This window comes from Myotis lucifugus, unplaced genomic scaffold (genome assembly GCF_000147115.1).
Source record: "Myotis lucifugus unplaced genomic scaffold, Myoluc2.0 scaffold_50, whole genome shotgun sequence".
Lineage (NCBI taxonomy): Eukaryota > Metazoa > Chordata > Mammalia > Chiroptera > Vespertilionidae > Myotis > Myotis lucifugus.
The window spans coordinates 1,585,957-1,595,631 of NW_005871098.1; the positions used below are offsets into that span (position 1 = coordinate 1,585,957).

Here is a 9,675-nt window from a genome sequence, read left to right on the forward strand (position 1 = left end):
TTGACAATCTAATGGGAGATCCCTTGTATGTAACTTTCCGTCTCTCTCTTGCAGCCTGTTAGATTCTCTCTTTGTCCTGAACATTTGCCATGGTAATTATGATGTGTCTTGGCATGGCTCTTTCTGGGTTCATCTTGTTTGGGACTCTCTGTGCTTGTGTGACTTTTTCTTCCCCACCTCAGGTAAGTTTTCTGATATTATTTCTTCCAATAGGTTTTCTAATCCTTGTTCCTCTTTCTGTTGTTCTGGCACCCCTATTATTCACATGATGTTTTGTTTCATGTTGTCCCATAGCTCCCTTAGGCTCTCCTCTTGTCTTTTAATTTTTTTCTCCAATATCAGTTCAGTTTGGGTGTGTTTTGTTTCCTTGTCTTCTAATTCACTAATTCGGTCCTCCGCTTCTCCTAGTCTACTGTTGAAACTTTCAATGGTGTTTTTTATCGCAGCTATATCACTCTTAATTTCTTCTTGGTTCTTACATAAGTTTGTGATTTTTTTCATCCATTTCTTTTTGATTTTTACATAAGTTGATTTTTTCATATGTTTCTTCTTTTTTTTTTCAATGTCTCCCCATTCCCAATACAGACCAGGCAAAGAGCCTGAGCTGAGGTATATATGGGGTGGATTTACTCTGCCTCCTATTTCTGTACAGTCAGTGTAAGAACACTGCCTTTTCTAAGTACCAGGAGGCCTCATCTGTTTCTTCTTGATTCTTGCATAAGTTGTTGATTTTTTTCCTCCATCCAGTTTATGCACTCTAGGACCCTTAATCTGAATTCTTTTTCTGACATGTTGCATGCCTCTGTTTCACTTAGCTGCTTTTCTGGCGAGTCCTCCTCTTCTTTCCTTTGGGGGTTTCTTTGTCTACCCATGTTTGATCTCACAGACAGATATAGATGTTGAGTCGTTCAGGGGCTGCTCCTTGGGTGGCTGTGGCTCCTCATGCTGCAGTTGCTCCTCGGGCAGTTGTGGTGGCAGTTGCTCCTCAGTTGGCAGCAGCTCACTCTGGTGGGTGCATTTCACAGCCGTGGTGGCTCCTCTGGCTGGTGGGGGGAGGCTTCTCACACAGCTACTGTTCCTCAGAAAGAGGGTGTGCTGATCACAAGGCTGTTGTTCCTTGGATGGGGGCGGGCTACACATGCAGCTGCTACTCCTTGTACTGGGGCGGACTGCTCACGTGGCTGCTCTTCCTTGAATGGAGGCTGGCTGCATGCTGCTGTAGTTCCTCTGATGTGGTGGGCGGCTTGTGGGGCTACTACTAGTTGGACTTGGACAGGTTGATTGCAAGTCTGCTGCTCTTCGGATGGGGGTGGGCTGCTTGCACGGCTGCTGCTCTTTGGATGGAAGTGAACTGCACTCGTCGCCGCTCCTCCTCTCCAGCTGTCTGGTTATGTGGCTTGCTCTCTAGTACTCTAGGCAGACAGGATAAAATTCACCTTAACAAGACATGACTCAAGGGGAACAACGTATGAATGTACACGCGACACCGATAATCCCTATATAAGTGACCACCTGAGAAAAGAGAATTGGGGGAGAGAAAAGAGAGTACAAATGATATCGAAGAGAGATAGAGAGAAAAAAAAGAGAAAAAAAAGATAGGAGAGAAAAGAAAAAGGAGAATATATGAGAATATATATATATATATATATATATAGAGAGAGAGAGAGAGAGAGAGAGAGAGAGAGAGAGAGAACACCACAGAACCAATAGATAATCCAAACAAATAAAAACACCAAACACCCAGTAAAGAGGGTGGGGACAGAATCTGTAGAGGCTGAGCTGATATACAGGAAATAAGGTTAAGAATTTCATAAATATGGGTAGGACCTCACTTCAGTATAGCGAAGGTAGAAAAGGGATGAGTGGATAAGAAGAGAGAGAAAGGGAACAAAATAATATATTTACAAAAAAAATTGATTTTAAAAATGGTATAAAAATAGAAAATAACAAGTAAAAATAAAATGAAATTGAATGATGAAAAAATCATGTGAAAAGGAGTAGAAAATGAAGCAACAAACAAAAAGAGAGAACAAAGAAAAAAGTAAAAAAAAGAGCAACAAACAAAAAAAGGGAAACAAAGAAATAAGGAAAAAAGCCAATTAAATAATAATAAAAAAATCAAAATGAAAAATTGAAATGTCATTCCTTTGGCTGGCTTAAGATCCCAGTTTTCTGGAGTGTCTGTCATTTTTTTTTCTGTTGCTGGGACTCTGGGGTGAAATTTTCTAAAGATCAATTTTGTCCATTTTATCTAGTGAGTCATTTAGGATTGCTGTTTCTTTGCTGATTTTTTTTTTCCAGAGGACTTATCCAGTGATGTCAGTCGTGTATTAAAGTCTCCTACTATGATTGCATTGTTGTCAATCTCTCCCTTGATATATTCCAGGAGTTTTTTGTTTTTTTTTTATGTACTTGGGTGCTTCTGCATTTTGTGCATATATGTTTATCAGGGTTATACCTCTTGTTGTATTGATCACTTTAGTATTATGAAGTGGCCTTCCTTATCTCTTGTTATGGCCTTCAATTTTAAGGTCTATTTTGTCTGATATAAGTATTGCTACCCCAGCTTTTTTTTTTTCCATTTCCATTTGCCTGAAAGTTATTTCTCCATCCCTTCACTTTCAGCCTGAGTGAGTCCCTTATTCTGAGGTGGGTCTCTTGTAGACAGCATATATATGGGTCATGTTTTTTTTTTATTCATTCAGCCACTCGATGTCTTTTGATTAGAACATTTAGTTCGTTTACATTTAATGTTATTATTGAAAGGTACATGTTTGTAGCCATTTTTATTTTTTGTGCCTGTTTTCTTTCTTAGCTTTTTATTTCTTCTTTTAACACCAGTCCCTTTAGCATTTCTTGCATTGCTGGCTTGGTGGTGATAAACTCCCTTAGTCTTTTTTTGTCTGTGAAGCTTCTTATTTCCCCTTCAATTTTGAATGATAGCTTTGCTGAATAGAATATTCTTAGATTCAGTCCCATGCTTTGCATCATTTTGTAAGTTTCCTTCCATTTTTTTCTGGCCATTTGACCCAGTGATCCCACTTCTAGGAATATATTCCAAGAAACTAGAAACACCAATCAAAAAGGATATATGCACCCCTATGTTCATAGCAGCACAATTTACCATAGCTAAGATTTGGAAACAGCCTAAGTGCCCATCAGTAGATGAGTAGATTAAAAAACTGTGGTATATCTACACAATGGAATACTACACTGCAGTGAAAAAGAAGGAGTTCTTACCATTTGCAGCAGCATGGATGGAACTGGAGAGCATTATGCTAAGCGAAATAACCCAGTCAGAGAAACATAAATATCACATGATCTCACTCATTTATGGAATATAATGAACAACAAAAACTGATGAACAAAAAGAGATCCAGACAGACAGAAGCATCGATCAGACAACCAAACCTCAGATGGAAAGTAGGGGAGGGTGGGGGTAAGAGGGAATGATCAACCAAAGGACATATATGGAAGCATATAGGCCTAACCAATGGACACAGACAACAGGGGGGTGAGGGCATGAGTGGGGTGGAGTGGGGGGGTAATGTGGGGATAAGGACACATCTTGTCTAATAAAAGAGAAACATGCAAATTGACCATACCTCCACTACACTCACAAGCCACGCCCGCCAGCCATGTCCACCAGCCAATCAGAGCGGCTTTATGCAAATTAACCCAACCAAGATTGCAGACAGCAGCCACGGAGCTGGAGTAAGCAAGAGGCTTGGTTGCCCTGGCGATGGAGGAAGCCAAGCTTCCTCCCTGCCCCGGCTGGCTGTTGCCTCTGCTCAAGGCAACAAAGTTTCAATTATAGAAGCCAAATAAATCCCAGATACCTGCTTCCAGCCAGCCTCCACTGGGAGCTTGGGTGGCTGGGGGTCGTGGCCAGCCTGCAAACAGCCATCAGCCCCTCACCCAGGCTGGCCAGTCACCCCAGCAAGACCCCCTGACCCTGAAAGGGGTGTGACCAGCCTGAAAACGGCCCTCAGCCCTTCACCCAGGCTGGCCAGGCACCCCAGCGGGCCCCACACCCTGATCCAGGACACACTTCTGGGCAAACCAGCTGGCCCCCACCCATACACCAGGCCTCTATTCTATATAATAAAGGGGTAATACGCAAATTGACCCTAACAGCAGAATGACTGGGAATGTCTGGTCACTATGACACACACTGACCACCAAGGGGCAGATGCTCAATGCAGGAGCTTCCCCCTTGTGGTCAGTGCACTCCCACAGGGGGAGCTCTGCTCAGCCACAAGCCAGCCTGATGGCTGCCAGTACAACAGTGGTGGTGGGAGCCTCTCCCTCCTCCTCAGCAGCACTAAGGATGTCCGACTGCAGCTTAGGCCTGCTCCCCACTGGCCAGTGGACATCCCCTGAGGGCTCCTGGGCTGACATATGGATGTCTGACTGCCAGCTTAGGCTCGCTCCCCTGGGTGGACATCCCCCGAGGGGTTCCAGACTGCAAGAGGGCACAGGCTGGGCTGAGGGACCCCCTCAGTGCACAAATTTTTGTGTACCGGGCCTCTAGTCCTATATAATAAAGCCCTAATATGCAAATTGACCTGACAGTTGATCAACTGGAGGAACTACCAGTCACTATGATGAGCACTGATCACCAGGGGGCAGACATTCAACACAGGAGCTGTTCCCTGGTGGTCATTGAGCTCCCACAGGGGCAGTGCCACTCAGCCTGAAGCTGGGCTCACGGCTGGTGAGAGCAGTGCAGGTGACTGGAGCCTCTCCCGCCTCTACTGCAGGCATATGGTAAGGAGCAAGAGGTCCAGAACTGCTAGAACCCTGGACTGTGAGAGGGCACAGGCCTGGCTGAGGGACTCCCCCCAACAGTGTACAAATTTCGTGCACCGGGCCTCTAGTAAACTATAAGCAGTTTTGTTATTACAAAATCTACTTTGCTAAATCACAACTCTTACTCTCTATCTTCTACCAGCTGAAAAAATGAAAGACTTATTTAGCACTGTCTATAGCAACCATGCTCAATACATAACATGCCAGAGTAATAAAGTAATGAAAACTTGGTGTAACAAATAAAATCTAGTCTGGGAAAACTGAACTAAGAAGATAGGAGACTCTTGTGTTCAGTTTTATATAAAGGTACAAGGTAAATAAAATGCCACTGGATAGCTTGGATTGAAATAAAAAAACAACAACAAATAATCTGCATTTAAAAGACACAAAAAATGTACATCTTAAAATAAACTGAAATACCATGACAAAAATCCTTTATTTTATCTGTCCATTGTTTTGTATTACACACATTTTATGTACTTTTTTTTACAGTCTTATATATTCTAACTTTGAAGTGAAAGAAAAATTATGGGAATATTTAGGTACAGCAAGACATGAGAATTTCAAACATTTTTATTTGAAGAGAGAAATCACAACAAAAATATTTTGAAAATAAGTGATTTTCTTGAAATTCATGTTAGAGATAATAGGAACTAAGTGGATTTTTTGCCACCATCAAAACTATATTATCAATGATGGTAAACCTAACTGGGATCTCTGTAAAGGAACACAGTTGGGACTTGTTTCTAGCAAAATGCAGTTTGCTCTTTGAAAGGTAGGGGTCCTTCCTCAGGGAATTATATTTTGCCAAAAGGCTCATTTGTATAAGCTTTCCCCCATCCCAAGTCTCTAACAACTCTCCCCTCTGCTTGGCACCAGGCAGCATCAACACATGACTTTTTGGACTAGCTGATTGAGTTCCTTGAACATAAAGCCTTGGCAGTGGCAATTATCCTGGCAGTTGCAGAAGCCAGGAAACACATAACAGTAAATGGATCTCATTTTAATCACTGCACATAGGGTTTGCTTGATTTATCCCATATTATACCAAACTCCAACATGTCAGCAAGATTGCATTGAGTTGTCATGCTCAGTAAAAGTGCTAACAATATTGAACTTTGGTTATATTGCCAATATACATTTCTCTATAAGTATTTTTTTTCTTTTTTATTTTTCTCTGTCATTTTTGTTGATTTCACAGGGTTCAATAATAAGGTTGAGTAGGTTAAACTTTGTTTAATTTTTAGAAACTATAATAGTAGAACACTACAACTATTTCAGCTTTAACAGAATTTTAAAATAAAAATTAGAGATGGGGAAAACTCATACAAATGAGATTTTGGAGGACCCCTATCTCTCAAAAAGCATATTACATTGTGCTAGAAACAAGTCCCAACTCTGTTCCTTTACAGAGATACTAGTCAGATATCCATCACTGATAATATAGCTTTGATGTGACAAAAAATCTACTGAGTGCCTAGTATATCTAACATGGATTTGCAAGATGCTCACTTATTCTCAAAACCTCTTTTGTTGTAATTTCCCTCTTCAAATAAAAAATTTTCAAATTCTCATGTCTTGCCATACCTAAATATTTTCACAATTTAGTTAGAATTTATAAGTGTGTAAAAAAGTGTACATAAAAAGTGTGTAATAAAAAACAATCTACACTAATAAAAGAGAAACATGCAAATTAACCATCACTCTGCCACTCAGCTACACCCACAAGCCACGCCCACCAGCCAATCAGGGGTGAGTATGCAAATTAATCCAACTAAGCTGGCGGCGGCCACTGAGCTAGAGTCAGAAAGAGGCTTGGGTTGCCCCTGGCGATGGAGGAAGCCAGGCTTCCCGCCTGACCTGGCCGGCCCTCGGCTCTGCTCAAGGCTACAAAGTTTCAATTATAGAAGATAAATAAATCCCAGTTACCTGTTTCCAGCCAGCCATGGCCGCCGCCCAAGGAGGCACTGAAAAAAAAAAAGAAAAAAGGAGAGGCTGGGAGCTTGGGTCACTGGGGGGCGTGGCCAGGCTGAGAACAGCCATCAGCCCCTCACCCAGGCTGGCCAGGCACTCCAGTGGGACGCCCCCTACCCTGAAAGGGGTGTGACCAGCCTAAAAACAGCCATCAGCCCCTCACCCAGGCTGTCCAGACACCCCAGGGGAACCCCCACCCTGATCCGGGACACCCTCAGGGCAAACCAACCAGCCCCCACCTGTGCACCAGGCCTCTATCCTACTTAATAAAAGGGTAATATGCAAACTGACCCTCGCACTGGGGAATGGCGTGTCCATGATTGTACCCCCTCCTGCCACTAGGAGGGCAGACACTCAATGGCAGGAGGCTGCCCCCTTGTAGTCAGTGCACTCCCACAGGGGGGAGGCTCTGCTCAGCCACAAGCCAGGCTGCTAGCTGGCAAGCACAGCAGTGGTGGTGGGAGCCTCTCCTGCCTCCTCAGCAGCACTAAGGATGTCCGACTGCAGCTTAGGCCTGCTCCTTGCTGGCAAGTGGACATCCCCTGAGAGCTCCCAGGCTGCCAGAGTAATGTCTGACAGCCAGCTTAGGCTCGCTCCCCTGGGGAGCAGGCCTAAGCCAGCAGGTGGATATCCCCAGAGTGGTTCCAGACTGTGAGAGGGCACAGGCTGGGCTGAGGGACCCCCCCGCCCCTCGAGTGCACAAATTTTTTTGCACTGGGCCTCTAGTGGCCAGATAAAATAAAAGCTTTTTATAGTGAGATTTCAGTTTACTTTATGATGCACACTTTTTTGTTTTTTAAATGCATATTATTTGTTCTCTTGATTTTTACCCTCAGTACTGAGGTGCATTTCCTCGCTTGTTTGGCTCAGTGGATAGAGCGTCGGCCTGTGAATCATAGGGTCCCAGGGTAGATTGTGGTCAAGGGCACAAAAAAAATAGATCTTCTAAATAAATAAACTTTATAAAGTATGTAAAATTGTGCTGGAACATGATACATACTCAAGAGCTGTTAGCTTTTGCTACTCTTTTAACTAATCACATATTAGTTAATTTGTTAATATTTGTCTCACCCTTAGACTATGATCTATTTGTGGTCATTTTCCATTTATTTGTATCCAGAGTGTCTGGAAGATATGGTGTGCTCAACCATACTTGTCAACCTATAACAAATCATCAACACAGTTATCATGAAAAATACTGTACTATTATTACTATGAAAATGATGCCTTACTATCAAAACTTCAAAGAAAATAAGAGACATAGTTCCTAATTAGTGTGAACATTTACTAAATGTAGACTAGAAATTGGAGGGACAAAGATGGGAAATGGCTTTGGAACTGCACACTTTGCAGACTGATGAGAGAGAGAAAGAGAAGTAAACTAATCACAACATGATATTATAGATCCTAATTAAATATCTATAATTTTTTATTTTTCTGGGAGTTATAAACAAAAAATTTCACAGACCTTATTTCCTTATTTTCCACTTTTGAGATGCAAAAACCTGATTTAAAAGTATAATATTTATTAAACATCTATATACCTGGTACTATAGTCAAAAATTTATAGTGTTAATTCCTATATTATATCAAATATATGTTACTATTCCTTTTTAAAGGTTTGAAAACTGTGGCTAGATTTTTTAAGTTACTTGGTGGCTTAGTTAGAAATGCATGAGCAAGGATTAAAACTAGGAATGTCACATTAACACTTAACATACTGTAGTGGTGTTTTCAATGTGTCCATGTGGCAAAACTATAGTCCATAGTTATTCAATAAAACATTAATCTATGTATTGCTGTGAAGGTATTTTGTAAATGTGATTAAAGGCTATAGAGAGTTAACTTTAAGATTATATTTGGTAATATAGGTAAGTTTTATTCAGTTCATTTAAAGGTCTTAAACTCAGAGCTAAGGCTTCTCTGAAGAAGAAATTTAACATGTAGAGAACTTCAGCACATGCCCAAGAGTCATAAGCCAATTCCTTGTAATAAATTTCTTAATATGTATCTCCAACAGGTTCTAATTCTCTGGTTTAATCCTGATTGGCAGTTTCTTGTACCTGGAAGTACAGTACTGCTCTAACAGATACCTAAAAATATTAAAGTGCCTTTGAAAATGGTAATGAGAAGGGGCTGGAAGAATTTTGAGGAACATAATTGTTTTTTAAACTTACAAACACAAACACAGATTGCCTTGAACATACTAGTAGTAGAAATATGGTTTTTGATACTACTAACAAGGACTTGGAAGAAAATTATGACCATAGAAGAGAAAACTTAAATCACTTTAGCAAACAAATACCCAAACTGTGATGCACACACTCTTAGTAGATATATGAATGTTAAATGTACTGCTGATGAAGAATCAGAAGGAAATGAGAACCATATTAGAAACTAAAAAAAATGAGATTTTTGCTACATAATGGCAGAATTATGACCTAAAGTTATGTGGAAAGAAGAATATGGAAGTAATGAAATTTGATGTTTAACTGATGATATTTCCAAACAAATTGGTGAATTTGAAGCATTATTTTGTCTTGTTGTTTATAGTGAAATGCACAGAGATAAATTGAGAAAAGAATGGTTAAACACATAGGAACCAGGACCTGATGGCTTTGGAAATTCTCAGCCTATTCAAATTGACAAAGAACCTAACATTAATAGATTCCCCATCAGAAAAGTAGACTCTAGAGATAAAAAGTGAGGGGTGTGGCTATACAACTTTTAGCTAATACCTCAGGAAGTTAAATATGTCAAGGTATTCAGTAACTAATGTTTATTCTGTGACTCATAGCTCCCCCAAGCCAACTAAGCAGAAGAAAAAATAGAGATTGGATTATCTAGGAAAGATCTGAGAAGGAGACTATTTTCTACTGGAGTGAAATT

General features: G+C 40.9%; 1 non-coding gene across 1 annotated transcript; it reads right to left on the reverse strand.

The window, feature by feature from the left end:
* Positions 1-560: 560 nt before the first annotated feature.
* On the reverse strand, positions 561-692 carry LOC111826003. Its single transcript, XR_002829249.1, has one exon. It is a non-coding gene; the product is annotated as a small nucleolar RNA SNORA51 (small nucleolar RNA).
* Positions 693-9,675: the final 8,983 nt, after the last annotated feature.